The sequence below is a fragment of the Chiloscyllium plagiosum genome, unplaced genomic scaffold, assembly GCF_037043375.1.
Source record: "Chiloscyllium plagiosum isolate Xiang-an unplaced genomic scaffold, Cpla_swu_hap1 HiC_scaffold_40, whole genome shotgun sequence".
Taxonomy (NCBI): domain Eukaryota; kingdom Metazoa; phylum Chordata; class Chondrichthyes; order Orectolobiformes; family Hemiscylliidae; genus Chiloscyllium; species Chiloscyllium plagiosum.
This window is the reverse complement of record NW_028270178.1, coordinates 65,109,710-65,131,965: the sequence shown is the minus strand read 5'-3', so window position 1 is coordinate 65,131,965 and position 22,256 is coordinate 65,109,710.

The window sequence follows — 22,256 nt, the reverse complement described above, 5'->3', positions numbered from 1 at the left end:
CTGCAGTCCTGAATCCAGAATCTTCAGTCTTTCAAACAGCTGGCACACAATTGTGGGATGGAGCCAAATGCTTATTTAACTAACTTCATTTATCTTTTATGACCAATTACAGGCATGGTAAGTGCGACAATCCAAACTGCGCTGGAACTGAAACCAATAGTCCGTCAGGAACAACTGAAGAAATTAAAGAGTCAGTTTGATCCAAAGTGCAATTTAATTCCTGATTAATATTGCATTTGGAATAAAGGTTATTGCTGGAGAAACAGCAATTCCCGTGAAGTTATGTAGATATTTCCTTCTGCATACATGCGAGAACAATGTCAAATACGCTATTCCAGGCCATAGTTAGCACATGACGGAAACTGCTGGGCTCTGCCTCCCAAGTGTGTATTTTTTCTAGAAGTTAGATTGTGGTGGTCTTTCTAAAAAACAAGCCATTTGCAGTAATAATGTTGTGAATTGTGGTGGAGCCCTGCTGCTTGGACTGAGAGCTGGATCCAGCGCTGCTGTGAATGATGGTACCACTAATGTTGGCATGCTGCTGATGTGGCCTGATCAAGAAGCTGTTGCGGGGTCACTATCCCAAGAAGGAACCGGCCAAAACTAAAGAGCTGATGGATCAATTGGAGCAATAGCAGAGTGGCAAACCTTTCTGTGTCACTATTAATGTTTGCAATTGCTGAGTCAATACCCTTTGATGAGGAAAAGTCAATCCTGTATGTAGAACCAGAATCCAAAGCTCTTAAGTGGAGAAATTGGACAGTTAGTTGCCTTTCTCTAATTGCCCTAAGCTCTTTATTTGAGACTTTTCTAGACTGTGCAACACGTGTAAAGTATTGAAGAAATGGGTTTGTCACATCCTTCATTTCCATGTTCCAGCCTGACTGTCAGTGGCTTGAAATCCTGACACTCCTATTCAAGTTTCTAAAAATGTTTTTATTCTGAACGTAAATGTTTGATTCAATTGACTTAATGGCACTTGATGACCATTTGCAGCTCTGAAAACATCAACTGCTGAAAGTGCGAGGGAGCTGGTGTTCTGCTTCTCCAGAAACTAAGAAGTTCATTGAAAAGTAAGCTGAATACAATGTGTGACTGTTTACTAACAGCTAGCAGATCTGGCTGCATTTGTGGAGTGAAAGCAGAGTTAATGTTTTTCGTTGAATGACTCATTTTCACAACTTCAGATCTCTCTGAAGAAGGGTCACTTGACTCCAGGTGAACTCTGCTTTCTCTCCACAGATGCTGCAAAATATGTTGAGTTTCTCCAGCAACTTCTGTATTTCTTTCAGATTGTCATCCTCCAAAGTTTGTTATTTTACATTAAATAAATTATTGACTGGCATGTAATCTTTGCTCTATCGTTAGTCTTGTAAAAAAACATTTTAGGTGAAGCTTGCAGTGAATGCTGCAGACCTGATGCTGGGACTGAAACCTGGAGGTTTTGGCGTATGCTAAGGATGGTATATTGCCAGCAGTGACCAATGAAGAGATTCTTCATTGATGAAGGGCTTTTGCCCGAAACGGCGAGTTTCCTGCTCCTCAGATGCTGCCGGACCTGCTGTGCTTTTCCAGCACCATTCTAATCTAAAATGAAGAGATTCTTGCCAGGGTTACTCATCAGTTGACAGCGCAGCTTAGTTTCAAGAGTTGCTACTCCAGTAAGAAGGAGGACAGTTCAACACATTTCTGAGCCCTACTGTTCATACTGATCATTGCTGAGGCTGCGAAGGTGGGCACAATCAGGGAATTGAGGGAGGCAGGCCTGAGAGATCATGGAGAGTCAAGATGTCAAAGAGAACTGGTCTATGTCAGCATGGCTGAGCAATGAAAAGGTGCCAGAGTCCCGAACTGCCATTTTCTAAATATTCCCACCTCCCAGTTAAAAGCCAGTGAATAATTGAGCATGCATTAACACAAAGTCGTTCAATAATCATTTCCAGCCCTTCAATGTTCAGGCCTTCAGTTGTTCACTTCAAAGCACTGGACTGTGCAATGAGGATAAACATATTGAAAACACATTGACTACCTAACTCTCTGCTTTCCAAAACTATTACATCGACCACCTCCCCTCACCCCATCTCTTCAAAAAGAACTGACCATGGTGTCCTGCAAACCTCTGTGCAAGTTGAAAAAAACGCAACATATATTGCAGTCATCGCTTTTGAAAGTGGCCTTTTTTAACAGAATGTAATGTGAACAGGAATTTCTGGAAAGCAGGAATTTCTGTAAGATTCCTCTTGACAACATCTCCCAGTGCTATAGCAAACACCACCATTCCAGACCACCGTCCCTCCCAATATTTGCATTACTCCTGGTGAGTAGAGTGATTCCTCTTTTTTTAAAAAAAATGTTGTATCAGCTCAATAGAGCCTTTTGATCTTCAGGGTTTATTTCCAAATGTTTGCAAGTTGTTTATAGGTGTGAGCCTTTTGCTTAATTTGTGCTTCATGATGACTTGTGACTGAGAACTTTTTGACAGACCAGATTGTCAGGAGGATGGGAATCAAAGTTTGCCAGACGTGAGGGCAACCATGAGGAAGCAAGTTTGATTTGATCTGATTTTGATGTGGTTTAATTATGCTTCATTTGGAATACAACAAGGTGAAAAGGGAATGTTGGAGAACCACTGATTCCTTTAAAATATTTTGTGCAATGCGACAAATGCCAGTTCAGACAACAGCAGCTACATTAAAGAGGCTGCTAGACTGCCTCCCAAGGAATTTAATATTAGTGACAGAGTTGTCTTAAACAGTAGCACCACCACCCTAAATACTGAGACGGGAAATTACTTGCTGATCAATATTGAGGTTCTGTTTCTGGCCATTGGAGCTATAGTCAAAATACTGAAGAATTGGGTTCCTCTCCTTCACCCCACCTCATCACTTCTCTTTGTTTCTCTTTCCTGCTCATCCTCACTCCCCCACCCAGCATTCCACACTCCCTCCAAAATCATTGCATGGTCTCCAGACTTTGGTGACATTTGATGAAATATGGCTATGGATTGGGACCAGCTCCTGGTCTCCACGCCTTGTCTATCTCCCATACAATGTCGCCATTGAATGCTTCGCACTTTTTATAATTTAAGTTGACCAGAGCCCATGTGTATCCACGGAGTCAGGCATATTCCCTAGTAATAGTTATTTGTTTGAATCAAACTTATAAAGTGCTTTCAAGGTGAATTCAATACAAGCAGCATCACATCCACACCGTTTCACTGATGTCATCAATTAATCAAAGCCTAAATACTGAGGTCATTACACTGCTCTGGGTCAGAGGCCTGTAATTACTTCTGGGTTTATTATGGTCAGATCTTGCAGTAAACTCCGAATGGATGAAGGAGCATGAAAGGAAAAGGATTTTTTTTTCAACAATACAGCCAATACTGACTAATATGACATGAACCTTCAGTGAATTTGCAAAATGAGGAATTACTATATTCGGATTCTGAATCAAACATTGAGTTACAAATTGTGCTTGTAAGGGTTAAATTAGCAATAGTATGTGAAGAGCTTGAGTTTCTTTTTCTAAGATCAGGAAGTTAAACTTAAATCCTTGCATTTGGGATGTTTTCCCTCTGTAACAGTGCAGGAAGTCTTTATTTGACCTCTTTACTCCCCAACCACCAGCTCCTGCCCTCACAGCCAAAACTCTCGATGTTGATAAGAAGTGCCAAATATTAACTTGGTGATCATGCACATATTTAAAATGATCTAACTGGTACTTTATGATGAGTTGCAGCTGGGAAAATGTTGACACCTCACTGTGAATGAGGTGGAAACCTAAGTTTGTCAGAAACAAAAGGAAACAGATTGGCAAGTAAGTCTGGTATAATGTCAGATATAAATCTGCTATGTTAGGGATCCAATATTGTGAAAGGGAAGTGCTGGCAGTTGTTGTAAGATTATGTCAGGGTTGCCTCACGAAGGTATCCAATGGCAGTGTGGTGAATACTAACACAGATGAGAACAATCACAGAAAACAACTGCTTGACTGGTTCAGAAATGCTTGGCTTATTTTGAGAGACCAATCTTGAATCAGCATAAAACATCCAAAGTTTTTCAATGGTCGGTTGAATTTTGCTTGTTTTTTAGTATGAAGGTCTTGCATAGGCCAGAAATGGCTATAAACAATGGTGACATACTAAATAAATGGTTTTCTCTTCTTTTCACCCTGTACTGTCTCTTCCACTCCCCAACCCCAGCATTCCCTCAGTGTGGTGTACTGGAGACATCCTGTGGAAGTCAAAAGAATCACATACCAACACGACCACGATGGTTCATGATGCATCTTGAAAACAAATAAAGTCCCAGCAACATTTTCCAGACCATAGGACAGCATTGCCAATACACTCCAGGGGGATGGGTGGTGATGGCAGCAAAACTAATAACATTAGCAAGATTACAAGACTGGGATTCGAGGTATACTGCTTTGTCATTACCCCCTCATTAACTTCACCATTTCAAGGGTAAAATCGGGAGCATTGGAATCTTCACTGCTCTCCTGGTGATTGGTTTAATTGCAACAATAGTCAAGAAGCTCAATATGATCAAAGGGAGAGCAGTTTGATTGACTGGCAAAAGAACTAACGTACCTAATTTCCACTCCCTTCACCGTCACTGAGCTACGATGTTGGGTTACCTAGCACTTACACTCTACGGAATGGACGACAGCAACTCATTAGACTTACACTGAAAGGATCTCTCCTGTCTATAATCTCTATTTCTGAAGAGAACAACGATCAGCTAAAGGCCTGTTACACCTGATTCTGACTTTGCATGGATATCTCTGTTCTTTTATTATCACTATGGCAAAATAATGCGATTTATTAAAATTGCACAGTCATTGACTAACTTAAGAAAACTAGACGATCAGGCTTAGAATATTGAATCTCAAGTCTGCGATTATTTTTTGTTGTAAAATTGCTTTGGACTTAATTCTGGATAAGGTTACTGATGTTAAATGACTGAATTTGTGCTCTTTGATGAATTGCAGTTCTGGAAACATTGTCAGTGCAAACAGTGAGGGAAATCGGAATGCAGGTTCTCCTGGATCAAAGTAAGTTTAGTTGCAGGCATGACTAAGTTAGTCATTATATCAGAATATGACGAACCATTAGAAAATAACTGGTGAGCTGGTAGTTTGTGCAATGTTATACAACGATCAATGGTAACAGATCGGATGCAATGAATTGATCAGCTCTCAAAGAGGAACTTGCCCATGTCCACTCCCAAGTCCTTTTACTATGTGATACTGCAAAACCTCTCCTTATGAATATTGTAGATTCCTTTTGAAGACCTCAGTTGAAGCTGCCTCCTCCACTATACCATTAGGCAGAACATTCCAGTTTCCGAACTATGCTGTTTTTTGTTAAAAGGATTCCTTGTCACCATTGATTTATTTTGCTGATCATTTTAAATCACTGTCCTTTTCTTCTCAAGCCTTTTTTAAATAGAATCCGCACAGTATGGAAACAGGCCACTTGGCCCAATAAGTCCACACCAACCCTCCACAGAGTAACCAATCCAGATGCATTCTCCTACCCTTTACTCTACTCTATGCAAATCCCTCATGATTTTGAACACTTGTAAAATGTCTTATTTATCTTCAGTTCTCCAAAAAGAGCAGCCCGAGCATCTTCAAACTATCCACATAGTTGTCCAGTTACTCATCTCTGGTACCAATTTTGTGTACCTTTTCTGCACCATCTCAAATCCCTTCCTGAAGCGTGCTGCATAAATACTAGACATGAGGGAAAAGCAGGACTGTTTAAAACCATTTGTCATAATTTCCTTATTTTGCATGTCACAGTCCTATTTATAATGTTCAGAATTCTAATGATATCTTCAATCTGCACTGCCAACTTCATAATTTGTGTGCATATACAGAATATGTATAAAATGTATTAAATATTAGACTGGGATCATTTAATGAAGCATTGATACTTGTATCGAAAGAATTTAGCTTGTGTATAAAATGAACAAGGAACAATCCAGAAACGTTCTGAGTTGGAGGAGGGCTGAATTCAATGGGCCAAGAGGGCATTTGAACACAAATCTGGGCAATGTTCAGCTTCAGCTGTACAGTAGAGCTTAACATTTCCACAAGCAGGAAATGGTGGCAAAAACAATACTCTAATTCCCTGCATGATATTGCAAAGGATATGGATAATTGTTAACCCCAGTGAGAACCATACTAAATATAGACAGTTCAGAGGGGAAATAAAGATTAAGGGAGACTGACAGCTAACTTTAAAACGGAATCTAAAAGTCATCATTAGTCACAAACAGTGAAAGAGTGGCAAAAGAATGAGTGGGGCCAATGATCATGAATCCCCTGTTTAAAATTCACAGGAGCAGGGACCTGGCTGTGGTATTATGAAGAGGAAGTTCATGCCCAGTTCATGGTGAAAAAAGAGTCGTTGAGACTTGGATGAGATGAAGTTTGACAGAATTTTAGAAAGGCTAAAATAAATCAAAATTGCAAATGCTGGAAATCTGAAACAAAAATGAAACTGCTGGAGAATCTCAGCAGGTTTGGCAGCATCTGTGGCGGGAAAGCAGATTTAATGTTTTTGAGTCCTGTGACACTTGAGCATCTCCAGCTATTTCTGCTTCATTTAGAAAGGCTGATTGTCATTGAGTGTTGGTAACTGACAACAACTGAATTGGAGACATCTGAGGATACAGAGAAGAGGAGCATTGAAGCTGCCGGGGTAATATCCACAACAACCTAATCCTGTTCAAATAGAGGCATGGAATCAGAGACTGGAGAATCACAACATTTAAAATATTTTTGTTCAAAATTGTCTGGATAAATTCAGCAACCAGATTCATCTTAGTGCTGGGAAATCTTCTAATGAACTGTAATCTCAGCCTCAAGCAACAATACTGGGAAATCATATGGACTAACTTTACATGCTGACTAGAAAATCTAATGTGTAACCTGTTTACCTAAATCATCTGATGACGGCTTATAAATCTGAATCTTCAGTTTTCTTGGGTATTTAAGCCGGTTTAGAAATGTAGAAAATAGGAGCAGGAGGAGGCCATGCAATCTTTCGAGCTTGCTCTGCCATTCATCACGATCATGGCTGATTGTCCAACTCAATAGCCTAATCATGCTTTCTCCCCATAACATTCGATCCCATTTGCCCCAAGTGCTATATCAAGCTGCCTCTTTAATTGTAGTTGAAAGTGCTTGCTTGAAGTATCTTAATTTGCCCTTACGTTCAATTGAAGCTGAGAAACAAACATGGAGTCCAAACTCTGTCCAAATTCTGAGGAAGTTGACAATTTAAGTTCACGAGAAAAGACAGTGACAGTCAAAAAGTAAGTTTGATCCAAAGTACGACCATGTTATGCTTCAGCATGTGTTCAGTCTCTTTCTGAACCTGTGCCAAGCTTCAAAGTTTAAGTCTGTAGGATGTTGCTTGATTGGAACAGCATTTCCTCAATCAATATTATGTGTAGTGAGATTAGTAATTCCCAGGTTATTCCCATATATCTCCCCATGTGATTATACCAACTCTTTCAGGTCATTTCGATTTTCATCTGGAAGGTAACTCATCAGTTTATTCCAGTTTTCCAGAACTTCCTCATTGTTCAATTTAATTTGAGGAATGTCTAATTCACAATCATCTTGATGAGCTTTTGAACAAAATCCATCTCTTCAAGCCACAGAACGGTCACAGAAATAGGTGGAGCAGTAAGCCATTCAGCCCCTTAAGCATGCGCTGCTGTTCAAAATGATGATGGCTGATTATCCAACTCAGTACTCTGTTCCATCATTCTTTGATCCCTTTAGTCTGAAAAAAAAATCTATGTTTTGGACTCAATCAATTTCTATGACAGTGAATTCCAAAGAGTCACCACTGTCAGGGTGAAGAAAAGTTTCCTCATCTCAGTCCAAAATGCCCAAGCCAGTCTCCTCAGACCGTGAGGCTTGGTTCGGGACTCCCCAGTCATGGAGAACATCCTTCCTGGTTATCTCATTCTGGACATAAACACTGATTTGTGTTGCATCTTGTGATCTTCGCCTGGGTCATGTATGGGGAGGGTTGTTCTCTGTATTGCCACACTTTGACAGTGCAAGTTAACCTCTTGCTGATAGCAGGCTGGAAGCAAGGTAGCCATTTGTTGCTAATAAAGAGATAGGACTGAGTGCTCACTACCCATATTCAAAAGGGAAGAATGACCTACTGAGGAGAGATATTAGAGAACTTTTTGTAGCTTTAACGGTGGACACTGACAGGAATTACTGACTCCCGTAGAACACACAGGGAATCAGCAAAGGTGACCCAAAGTGCTAATTCCTAATTACACATATTGCACTTTCCAAATGACAACAGCCCATTGGTTGAGAGGTTTTCCTTTTTTAAAAATTAAAATGTTCAGCGATGTATGACACACCTCTGGAGTAGGTGGGACAGGAATCCACGTCTACTAAATCTAATTTAGGACCTTACGCCTACTGACCAAGGGTAGGGAGACTATCATTCTATCATCAGAGGTCTGTTTTGCATCTCATACAGAATTGGTGCAATTGCCCTTAATTGCTTCATTAATCCCTGGGGATGTAAATAATAAGCCACTTGTCAGAGCATTGTGTGTTGCTCAGGTGCCACTGAGTACAATGCTGGTCTTTGAGTCGGAGGGTTCAAGATCTACCCTCGGGGTTAGAATACACTAATTGATACTGCCACTGCAATGCAGTCCTGAGATAATCCTGCACATCAGACGTGTATGAGGCATTAAACCAAAGCAACTCTGCCCTCTAATGGGACCCTTATTATTTTGAATTAAAGTGAGATTATATCTGGTGTCCCAGCCAATATTTATCGCTCAATCCCGATGAGCAGACCATCTGGTCATCATCTCCTTCCTGCTTTTCTCACGGTACACAAATTAGATATCACATTTCTGACATGTGACTACATGATCAAAAGTACTTCGGTTGTTGTATAGAACATCTCTGATTGAAAATTGGCTTTGTCAGAACCTGCATGTATTATTACTCAACTTGGCGTTCATTTTTCACTCTCTTGACCCTCTGTTGTAAGAAAGCGCTCCTTTCCAACTTCCACCAAAGGAGAATGAGACAAAGCTCAGTGCTGCAACATTTCACTTTATACTAACATCTGGATCAAACTGAAATACCATTCAATGCAAATATAAAACGAACTGAACCGGTTTTCAAGGATTAAAACAAATCATATTTGGCACCAAAGGAGTGTATTGAAATATTTCAATAGTTCTCATTGTGTCAAGTACAAGCAAACAGTGGAGTCTGTTGCAATCTATTTTATCTTGTCTAAAGAATAGGCTGAGGAAAAGCATTGCACGCTCTTTAAATTCGAGAATGAGGAAAGGAGTACAGTGTGGAACAGTGACTAACAGCAGGAAAATTATTCTTCAGATTAGAATAGATGTGTAGTAGAATATACTAAAATGATAGAATGAGAGAAGCTAAAGTGGGATATTGTCAGGGGAATGTTTTATAAGCTTGTTAATATCGGGTCAGTCAGGATCTTATTGAATGGTGGAACAGGCTCGAAGCGCCAAGTGATATATTCTCATTTACTGTTCATACCTCGAAAAAAATTTGCTAGTTACTCGAACGGAGGTGTTAAACACATTTTAAACTGTTACTTGGGCACATGCTGATATTTCCGTCTATGATTCCCTGGGTTTGATAGTATGTAGCTGACAGTGGCCCCAGGAGTTCTGCACTTGTTTCAGAGATCTGGAAAGAGATGTTTAGGATACTCTGAGGTGGCATTAAGATGTTATATAAATGCACAACTTTTCTACTCTGCGAGGGTAGAGAGGATTTTGCTCTCTATCAAACCTGTGCATCATTTGACTTCAATCTGCTTTTCTTTGTTGCATTATTGTATGGAGTTTATTCTCTTAAGTCAATAGCCTGGGATTTGCCAAAGTTTAAGAGGTTTTTACTCACATTGGTGAGTTTCTGTATCCCATGAGGTAGATTCAGTGCAATCAGTAATGGGAAATATAGCAGATCAAATATAATGTTGTTAATTGTTATTACATCTTTTAACATGGATAACTATGAACCTCAAGATTTAAAAGCCTTTTCAGTGGAGCCACTGCTGATTTACCCAATGCGCTATACTGGTGAACTCACTGATACTGAAACCTCTATAATCTGGGACAATGATGAAATTGAAACTGACTGGAACTGCAACTTATCAAGAAAACTAGGGATCAGCAAGAGGTTGAGGCCGAAGCTCAGAATACAGAGGCACTGCAAACCCAAACACCCACTGACACAGTTTCTCAAGATGAATTATGATGTGGTTCTGCATTAATCGGTTCTGATCTCTGTGGTTTGTGGAAAAATATGATATCTGCTAGAAGACAACTACAAAGCTCTCTTGCGATAATGTGACACAGAATCAAGTGAAATTTGGAGTTCTCCTTATGGGGCTTCTTTCATCCTTTCAAGTGGCAGCTGAATTTGGTGATCAGGTATCAGTTACTATCAAATTGGATGAAATCTTGATAGTGATTCCTTTATTTACATTTCCCTATCTCTGAGGTTTGCCCCATTTCTTTATTAAAGGGCCAATGTGTGTGAGATCTCTTTAGTGCTGTCCATAGGATAGCCGTGCTCCTGCCACTGTGTAACTTCATATTGATATCTGCCTTTAAAAACAATCTGAATCTATGGTCACATACTGGTGTCGTAATAGAATGGCTAATTCTTCAACTGCTGCAAACCAATATGGGCTAGATTTTCAAACTGTCATTATCACAAAGGTGCTTTTGGTGCCACATTCAGAATTCAGAATGAAAATTAGGTTTTCTGTTAGTGCAGAATTTCTCTCTGTTACTTTAAATAATAGTGTGCTGTGTGTATGTGCATGTGGTTTGTTTCTATTTATTTCTGTTCCTCAATGACTTTGAAATTGTTGTTGTATAGGATCAAAGGCAAAGTATTGTCTCCACAAGGACATTGTTGCTGGTTTTCCTCTGAGACCAGTGCCGAACTTTACCAGTTCATTGTAGGCCTGATACATTATAGTTAAGTTTCACCTCTGCCAGCTGGTACAACATGGAAATTTGAGTACTGATGAAAATAAAGTTGTTTTTTTGTTTAAGTCTTTAATATTGTACTTATCGGGACACTCTCAAGAATTCCAATGGAAAGAGAGAAAGCATTTAATCTGTCTGGGTAATGAGTGCTGATTGGTAAAGGTATGGAGAGTGGACCAGGTGATGGTCGGCAGTTAACTGCCAATGCTTGTTGTGATTCGACTAAATTGGTGATGGCCATTCTCTGCCTCATTTGGCATGACAATACCTTGACCACTCAGGTAACCTGCCAATTGAAAACATAACAAAGTTCAGTTGTCAACTGTCCATCACCATCTGACCAGTCCATTTTTCCATTGGGAACGTCTCGATCAATCATTGTGCACTTTCCAAAGCATCAGAACTCTTTTCTTGTTCAGTATAAAATGTTGTTTCCCATTGTGTCAAAATATTTCTGTATTTGCAAAAATCGTTTGAATTTGGGAACCTTTTGTTAATGGAGTATCCAACATCCAGCTGATATGATTAAAATGGAATCTAGTTTTCGAATTGAAATGATTTAACCCCCTGACAAGCCCACTTTGTTCATGAAGATCCTCTTTGAATATTGTATCAGTCTGGCTGTTGAAAGACAGCTTTCGAAAGTTGTTTACTTTGGTCAATGTCTATTTAATGAATTGCTGAAATTGTGCAAAATGCATTCTATTGCATTTACAAAACTAAGATATCTTGTGAAATCAGGAGATGTGCACAGTGCAAATAAAAATCCCATTTACTGCTGGCCTGGACAAGACTGGTAAACTTAAACTTGTGCTTATAGAGAAAGGACTGAGATCTTAACTGGCTCATTATCATCTAATGTATTGAGTTTAAACTTATGTCTATCTCTAAATTCTTCAAAGCCTTGATCCACGCTGTCTTATGTACCCCTTATATACACCCTCTGTTCGTTGGTTCTCTGATTGCTTTATATCTTTTTGTTCATGAATATGGCCAAGCCCCCTTAATTAGCTGTACTTTACTGATAAACTTCCTCAGATGCCCTCTGGTACTCATTCTCTCTTTGAAAACTTGCTTAAAAGCCGGTTTCATGTTTTTGGTATTGGTCCTAACTCTTCTGATACATGCCAATAAACGTCTCCTGTTTGGCATTTGGTGCATCCTTTTCTAGTTTGGAAGGTCGGACTCGAATAAATATAGGGTTAAAGACAGGAATCTTGGAAGTGTGGAGGAACAGAGGGATCTGGGTGTGCAGTACATAGATCCCTCAAAGTTACCACCCAAATGGATAGGGTTGTTAAGAAATCATTTGGTGTTTTGGCTTTCATTAACAGGTTAATCGAGTTTGAGAGCCGTGAGGTTTTGCGACAGCTCTACAAGTCCCTGAGGAGACCACACTTGTAATATTGTGTCCAGTTCTGGTCGCCCTACTGTAAGAAAGATGTAGAGGCTTTGGAGAGCATTCAAAGAAGGTTTACCAGAATGCTGCCTGGACTGGAGGGCTTGCCTTACGAAGAAAAGTTGAATAAGCTCAGACGTTTCTCTCTGGAGAGAAGGAGAAAAAGAGGAGACCTGATTGAGGTATACAAGATAATGAGAGGAATAGATAAAGTCAATAGCTAGACACTTTTCCCCAGGGCAGGATTGACTGGTGCTAGGGGGGTAATATTTTTAAGATATTAGGAGAAAGGTATAGAGGAGACGTCAGAGGTAGGTTCTTTGCGTAGAGAGTTGTGAATGTATGGAATGCATTGCCAGTGGTGGTGGTGGAAGCAGAGTCATTAGGGACTTTTAAGCGACTGCTGGACATGCACATGTTTAGCAGTGAGTTGAGGGGTGTGTAGGTTGTTATTATATTTTACATTAGGATTAAATCTCGGCCCACTGTCGTGGGCCAAAGGGCCTGTTCTGTGCTGTACTTTTCTATGTTCTATGTTAAAGCATCTCATAAATGTGAGTATTTAATATCCACTTTGGCAGATTTAATTGATTCTAATTGGAATGTATCTGCCAAAGCTTTAGCAAACCTGAATCAGCAAACAGCTTCAAACTGTGCACACATCCATCATATAACATTGCTGCTCCACATTAACTTTCCAAATGCATTGCTCCATTCCAAATAGCGGACCACCCGTTCCCATTCATAGAAATCTGTTTCTGATGGATGGAAGTGGTTGTTTCGGTACTTCTGCCATTTTTAATTGAACTCATCTCAAGTTACACTTTAGAATTTAACACTCAGGACAAGACTGTTTGTGTTAAGCTTTATCAATTTTGACCAGTTTGCCAGCTCTTCATGTTCTTGAATATTGGAATGGGACTGGGTTCTGTCAGCCCTCTAGGGACAGGCTGCAAGGTCATTAGGTGGATAATAATAAGGGAAGGAAGGAGTTTCAGTGGCTCTAGTATTTCCACCTCCATAGTATTTTATTGATCCCAAATTAGGGAAAGGATGGCCATTCAGGTGGTCAATGTAGAGTCTGTTCCCACCAATGCTGGCAGTTTGTTAGCAGTAGGTGGGCCCTCCATTGTGTGGGAGACCTCCTCCTGCATCCTAGATACACGCCTGCAGGATGTCCCTCCTAATGAAGTACCTTATGGCTCACAACAGGGTATCCCATCTGCATACTGGAACAGTCTCCTGTCCATGGTGGCGATCATTACGGGAACTGGAAATCAGAGTAAGTGAGTGAAAGAAGCCGTGAGGGCTAGAGTGGTCACATCCCCAGGACTAGGTTGGCAGGTCCTACTGAGACCATTAATAAGTCATTAAGATCCCCCACTTGGTGCATGGACACTGGGTTGCTCCTACTCCTAGTAAGAGTACTGTGATTACTGCTGTTTCAGTGCTAGCAAGCAAATAGTGAAGTGTGGCCATGTGATAAAATCATTTACATTCAGTGCTGAATACTTGAGACTTTTTTTGAGAGAAACGTTATAATTCTTCTCGATGTTCTAAATACACTTTTTGTTTCAGACAATGGTGATTTTCTACATAGGATTACAGAGGAAATACAGACCATTTGGCACAATCATTCATAGAACATAGAACATAGAAGAATACAGCGCAGTACAGGCCCTTTGGCCCTCGATGTTGCGCCGATCCAAGCCCACCTAACCTATACTAACCCACTATCCTCCATATACCTATCCAATGCCCGCTTAAATGCCCATAAAGAGGGAGAGTCCACCACTGCTACTGGCAGGGCATTCCATGAACTTACGACTCGCTGAGTGAAGAACCTACCCCTAACTTCAGTCCTATATCTACCCCCCCTTAATTTAAAGCTATGCCCTCTTGTAATACCCGACTCCATACGCGGGAAAAGGTTCACACTGTCAACCCTATCTAACCCCCTAATCATCTTGTACACCTCAATCAAATCACCCCTAAACCGTCTTTTCTCGAATGAAAACAGCCCCAAGTGTCTCAGTCTTTCCTCATACGATCTTCCTTCCATACCAGGCAACATCCTGGTAAACCTCCTCTGCACCCGTTCCAGTGCCTCCACGTCCTTCCTATAGTATGGCGACCAAAACTGCACACAATATTCCAGATGCGGCCGCACCAGAGTCTTATACAACTGCATCATGACCTCAGGACTCCGGAACTCAATTCCTCTACCAAAAAAAGCCAGTACGCCATATGCCTTCCTCACCGCACTATTTACCTGGGTGGCAACTTTCAGAGATCTGTGTACATGGACACCAAGATCCCTCTGCTCATCCACACTACCAAGTATCCGACCATTAGCCCAGTACCCCATCTTTTTGTTATTCTTCCCAAAGTGAATCACCTCACACTGAGCTACATTGAATTCCATTTGCCACCTTTCTGCCCAGCTCTGCAGTTTCTCTATATCCTGCTGTAACCTGCCACATCCTTCCTCACTGTCAACAACTCCTCCGACTTTCGTATCATCCACAAACTTGCTCACCCAACCTTCTAACCCCTCTTCCAGGTCATTTATAAAAATGACAAACAGCAATGGTCCCAAAACAGATCCTTGCGGAACACCGCTAGTGACGGCACTCCATGAAGAAACTTTGCCATCAACTACTACCCTCTGTCTTCTTCCATCCAGCCAATTACTAATCCAAACCTCCAACTCACCCTCAATGCCATATCTCCGTATTTTCTGCAGTAGCCTACCATGGGGAACCTTATCAAACGCCTTACGAAAATCCATATATACCACATCTACCGCTTTCCCCTCATCAACCTCCTTCGTCACCTTTTCAAAGAATTCAATAAGGTTTGTGAGGCACGACCTGCCCTTCACAAAACCATGCTGACTATCCTTGATCACATTATTCCTATCCAGATGTGCATAAATCCTATCCCTTACAATTCTCTCTAAGACTTTGCCCACAACAGAAGTGAGACTCACCGGCCTATAGTTACTAGGGTTATCCCTACTCCCATTTTTGAACAAGGGAACCACATTTGCTATCCTCCAGTCTTCTGGCACTACTCCTGTAGACAAAGAGGACATAAAAATCAAGGCCAATGGCTCTGCAATCTCCTCCCTTGCTTCCCAGAGAATCCTAGGATAAATGCCATCAGGCCCAGGGGACTTATCTATTTTCACCTTTTCCAGGATTTCCAACACCTCTTCTCTACATACCTCAAAGCCATCCATTCTACTTATTTGTGACTCAGTATTCACATCGACGACAATGCCCTGTTCCTGAGTAAATACTGAAGAAAAGTATTCATTCAGTGTCTCCCCAATTTCTTCCGCCTCCACACGCAACTTCTCACTACTATCCTTGACTGGAACTATTCCTACCCTAGTCATTTTTTTATTCCTAACATACCTCTAGAAAGCTTTAGGGTTTTCCCTAATCCGACCGACTAACGACCTTTCATGTCCCCTCCTTGCTGCTCTTAGCTCTCTCTTCAGGTCCTTCCTGGCTACCCTATAACTCTCAATCGCCCCAATTGAACCTTCACGTATCATCTTGAGATAGGCCGCCCTCTTCCATTTAACAAGGGATTCCAATTCCTTATTAAACCACGGTTCCCTCGCACGACCCTTTCCTCCCTGCCTGACAGGTACATAATTATCAAGGACACTCAATAGTTGCTCCTTGAACAAGCTCCACATATCATTTACACTCTTGCCTTGGAGTCTACTTTTCCAAGCCACACATCCTAAGTCATGCCTCACCGCATCATAATTTCCCTGACCCCAGCTATAACTCTTGCCCTGTAGTACACACTTATCCCTCTCCAACACGAGAGTAAAAATCACCGAATTATGGTCACTATCCCCAAAGTGCTCACCTACCTCTAATTCTAACACCTGGCCTGGTTCGTTACCCAGAACCAAATCCAGTATGGCCTCACCTCTTGTTGGCCTGTCTACATATTGTGTCAGGAAACTCTCCTGCACACATTGAACAAACACTGACCCATCTAACGAACTTGAGCTATAGCTTTCCCAATCAATATCAGGAAAGTTAAAGTCCCCCATAACAACCACCCTATTACTGTCACTCATCTCCTGAATCACCTTCCCTATCCTTTCTTCAATGATTCTAGGACTATTAGGAGGCCTGTAAAAGTCTCCTAACAGGGTGACCTCACCTTTCCTATTCCTAACCTCAGCCCAAACTACCTCAGATGGCAAGTCCTCATCCATCGTCCTTTCCACCACTGTAATACTATCTTTGACAAGCAATGCCACACCTCCCCCTCTTTTACCCCCACCTCTGACCCTACTAAAACATTTAAATCCTGGAACCTGCAACAGCCAATCCTGTCCCTGTTCTAGCCATGTCTCCGTAATAGCCACAACATCGAAGTCCCAGGTACCAACCCACGCTGCAAGTTCACCTACCTTATTTCGTATACTTCTTGCATTGAAGTATACACACTTCAAGCCACTTTCCTGTTTAGAGGCACCCTCCTTGGAAATTGATGCCATGTTCCTAACCTCCCTACACTCCAGGCCCTGCACACTGAAGCTACAAACTGGGTTCCCATGCCCCTGCAGAGTTAGTTTAAACCCCCCCCAAGAGCACTAGCAAACCTCCCCCCAAGGATACTGGTGCCCCTCAGGTTCAGGTGTAGACCATCCTGTTTATAGAGGTCCCACCGTCCCCAGAAAGAACCCCAGTTATCCAAAAACCGGAATCCCTCCCTCCTGCACCATCCCTGTAGCCACGCATTTAAGTGTTCTCTTTCCCTATTCCTCGAATCTCTATCACGTGGCACGGGTAACAAACCAGAGACAACAACTCTGTTCGTTCTAACTCTGAGCTTCCAACCTAGCTCCCTGAAAGCCTGTCTAACATCCTCGGCACTCCTCCTACCTATGTCGTTGGTGCCAATATGGACCACGACTTCGGGCTGCTCCCCCTCCCCCTCCAGGACCCGGAAAACATGATCAGAGACATCACGTACCCTTGCACCTGGGAGGCAACATACCAAACGTGAGTCTCTCTCGTTCCCACAAAACCGCCTATCTGTGCCCCGAACTATCGAGTCCCCAATTACTACTGCTCTGCTCTTTTTCACCCTTCCCTTCTGAGTAACGGGGACAGGCTCCGTGCCAGAGACCTGAGCCCCGTTACTTTCCCCTGGTAAGTCGTCCCCCCCACAAGTATCCAAAACGGTATACTTGTTCTTGAGGGGAACGGCCGCAGGCGGTCCCTGCACTGGCTGCTTCCTCCCAGTCCCCCTCACTGTCACCCATCTATCTGCCATCTTTGGAGTTACTACTTCCCTATAACTCTGATTTATGACCCCCTCTGCCTCCCGAATGATCCGAAGTTCTCTCCTTCACGCTTTTAAAGGGGGAAAAACCTACCCAGGTAAGCTTACACTAAGTGCTTCCGGGTCTCGGCTGCCCCTCTGGTCGTCGTCACTTCCCCCTGGTGCTCCCGCTCTTTCTGTGAAGAGAGAGTGAAAGAGAAAAAAAAAAACACCGCTGCCCGCTACCGGTAAGCACTTTTAAAACTAAACGGTCTTACCTCCGCTGCTGCTCGCACTGGAATCAGCGTTTTTTTTCCACTCAAGGTGTTTCTCATCTTTTCTCATCTAAATCACCCATTGTAATTCTCTATTCCCATCCCTTCCGAGTGCTCGCCCTGTTTCCTTGACATACATCTAAACTATTGATTTCTACTATTCCGTCTGGTCACATATTCCCCGTTCTCATCATTATTTCAGTGAAGAGGTTTCTTCTGAATTCCCTTTTGGATTTCTTGAGGTACTGTCTTATATTGACAGTCTCTAGTTACGTTATACCCCGTAGTGAAATGTTTTCTCTGTACCTTCTCTTTTCAAAACCTTTCATAATTTTAGAACTGTCATCCTTCTTTACAAGCGAGAAGTGAACAGCGCAACAATTCTTCCTTGATATACACAGCCAGAAACTTGTGTAGCATTCTTATAAATCTTCTCTTCACTCTCTCTCATCCATTCTATAATATGTCAACTCGAACTGCAGGCAATACTCTTAATTATAGTCAACCAAATTTCTATAGTGAACCTACTTTCAAATCTATCCCTTTAGAGATAAAGCTTAGAGCTTTGTTTGCATTTTTGTTGCCTTTGGAACCTGTGGTAAAATTGTTAGTGACGGATGTAATTGTCTGAAATCCCTTTGATTGTCTCCCTCACTTAGACTGCATCTTTGAATAAGTGACCTGCACATTATTCCTACCAAGATGTAACACCTTACGTTTATCTGTGTGGATCTTCATTTGCTAATTATTTGAACTTGCCGTAAATTAATTAATGATCTCTTGCAACTTCTTGTAGTCCTCAGAATTGGCTCCGTTTCAACATTCCTTTCCAATTTGGTGTCATTGAATTGATAATTATTTTTCTCGTAATTAGATACAGAATTAATTTGCAGTTTTACTTTATTTTGTTTTGAATTTTTAGAGAGGTGCAGTAATCCACACGGTAACTATAACAGCTAAATGTAGAATGACAGATAGATGAAAATTATTACACACACAGGACTAATTAATAGACTCTATGAACTTCAAGGTCAAAACAGGGAATTATTTTTTACACGAATGATATGGTGAGATTATCCGTAGTGCAATCACTTTTGTCCATTTCTTTTCTGTTGCAGTTTATTTCCCCCGGTCTTTCTGTGCTACTGGTATGAAATTGAAAAAGCACCCATCCTCCATTTTAAACTAAATGAAAATAAAAAAACAGCAACAACAGTTTATATAAAATGTAACATGATTTATGAAACCATCCCTCTCGGCTTTTTCATATTCACAGCCATGTAGAGTTATATAGGGAGAGGCTGAATGAGCTGGGGCAGATTTCCCTGGAGCGTTGGAGGCTGAGGGGTGACTTTATAAAGGTTTATTAAATCATCAGAGGCATGAATACAGTGAATAGATAAGTTCTTTTTTCCCTGGGGTGGGTGGAGTCTCATCTAAACCTATACTCGTGAGTATAGATTTAGAGTGAGAGGGGGAAAAGTTGAAAGTATCTAAGGAGTAACTTTTTCATGCAGGGGATGGTGTGTATGGAATGAACTGCCACAGGAAGCAGTGGAGGCTGGTGCAATTTCAACATTTAAAAGGCATCTGAGTGTATAGACGAATAGGAGGGTTTAGAGGGATATGGGCCAAGTACTGGCAAATGGGACTAGATTAGTTTAGGATATCTGGTCAGCATGGGCGAGTGAGACTGTTTCTAAGTTGTACATCTCTATGACTCTATGATCTACCCATTTGCTCTTAATGTACTAGTCGAATCTCTTTGGATTATCTTTAACATTATCTCCCAAGGTTATCTCATTTTCCTTTTTTGCCCTCCTCATTTCCCTCTTTACAATGTCCCTGCACCTCTTGTACTCTTCGGGATTCACTTGATCTCATTTCTCTATATCTAATATACGATTCATTCTTAATCTGAACCAGAGCCTCAATATCTTTATTCCTCCAAGGTTCCTCCTCTTACCAGCCTTATCTTCACACCAACAGGAACATCACGCCTCCGAACTCACGTTATCTCACTTCTGAAAGCCTCACTCTTGCTGGCCGTCCCTTGAGCTGCAAACAGTCTACTGCAATCAACCCTTGAAAGTTTTTGTCTCATACTATCAAAATTTGTCCTCGTTCAATTAAGAACTATAACTTATATATAATGCCAATCCTTTCCATAAATATTTTACAACTAATCGAATTATGACCCCGGCCCCAAAAAGCTCCCCTACTAACCATTCAGTCACTTGCCCTGCCTTATATCACAACAGTAGGTCAGGTTTGCTCCTTCTGTGATAGTTACATCTGCATATTAATGAAGAAAATTGACTTTAGCACTTACCAAATTCCTCACCAAACAAGCTCTTAAGACCATGGCTGTCCCATTTTATGTTTGGAAGGTTAAAATTTGCTATTATTCCAATCCTATTATTCTCACATATAAATAATATCTTTCGACATATTTGCTACTCAATTTCACTCTGACTACTGGGGGGACTATTACAATCGCATCAAAATAATCATGCTTTTCTTATTTCTGAGTTCCATCCACATAGCTTCACTAGACCATCCCTCAGAAATACCTTGTGTTAGAACAGTAGTAACGTTTCACCACAAGAAAAATTGACTCCAATCTCCTTCTAGCTCTTCCTACCTCTGCCGTACCTTTGATGATGGGAGAGACTTTGAACATAAATTATTCAATTTACTGGTGTTGGTTAGTAGCTGAAAATAAAGATAATATGGGTGACTTGGGTGATGGGAAATAAAAGGTTACATTGTATGGAAGGAAAATTCTGGATAGAAACAAGAATTTTAAAAAACGAACTCCATTCAGTGTTTGGAGTCCTTGTTGGTTCAACCTGTGCTTCGGTCTATAATACAAAATTACAGAAAAATATTAATAGCAATTTAAAATAAAATGTTAGGATATTGGAAGAACAGCTAAGAGCTTCAAAGCTTGACAGACGGCTTGTGGGAATGGACATGGAAAGCAGCAGGGTTTCCAGAACTTCTAATCTCTGCCTTCCCTGATCGAAATCAACCTGTGATTTATAATTGTTGAGGATTGTTATTAATTAATATCGGTGTGTCAGATAGATCACAGTCTCAGGGAGGGGTGACCTGCTTCTTTGTTTTGTGATGAACTCAGGGGAACATACAATAGTAAGGGGGTAAACCCAAAGGGGTGAAGGAGCAGAGGATCCCCCGTGTGTATGTGCACAAATCAGGGAATGTACCATGACACATGGACAGAAGAGCAAATAAACCCTACTTCATCACCCTACGCTGTCGAGAACAAACACAAAGCAATTATGTTAAACTGAAATAAAAAGTCTCTTGTATCACCTGGAATGTTGCATCTAGTTTCAGGTGCCATGTTTTTGAAAAAAATGCAAAGTTATGAGATTGGGTGCGTGACTGATTCACAATACTATTCCCGGGATGATACACCTCACCAACTCTGAGAAATTGAGAATGTTCTCCTCTGCTGATTGTTTCCAGACTCTGTGACCAGTTGCTGTGATTGGTTCTCAATTCCGTCTTGCGTCGTATGGATCTCAATGGCTGAATATTTCAAGTACTCATGAGCTGTGCCTTGCCTGATCACAGCGCCCTCTGATTTATTATTTTTGAGGGTTGCTGTTCAGTAATATCCCTGTATCAGACTGATCTCAGTCTCATTCCCTGGGATTTGACAGGTATGGTGTGTCAAGTAGATCCCAGGAATTGCGCTCCATGAGATTTATGTGTGAGAAAAACTCCAGTTCTGAGAATCCGCCCTTGGATTGTGCACGTGTTGTGTCTGAATACCTGACTGAACGTTGACATTTTTGGCTGATGAATGTTTCGTTGGGCGCTTTAGGTGGCGATTTCTGCATTACTAACCCAGGCTGCCCTGACATTGGGAGTACTTTTAGTTTAGACAGTGTAGAGTAAACTTTCAAACTCCGTTGTCTGCCTTTTTTCGGCTTCTGGTGGAGCCTATAAAATTATCATGAGGTGACCCGAGGCCGTGACCCTTGGTGCATAAGCGGAAATGTTCTCTAATCATTCTGCCTATGGAGTGTTCCATCAGGCATATCGTGTGAAAGATGTATTTACATTAGTGGGCTGCATGGTAGCGCAGCATTAAACTAAATGACTGGATAAAATACAATCAAACAGAACAAGTGAAAGTATTTGGCTGGGAAAGGAGTAGGATGTGGGTAAATGTATTATTACTGA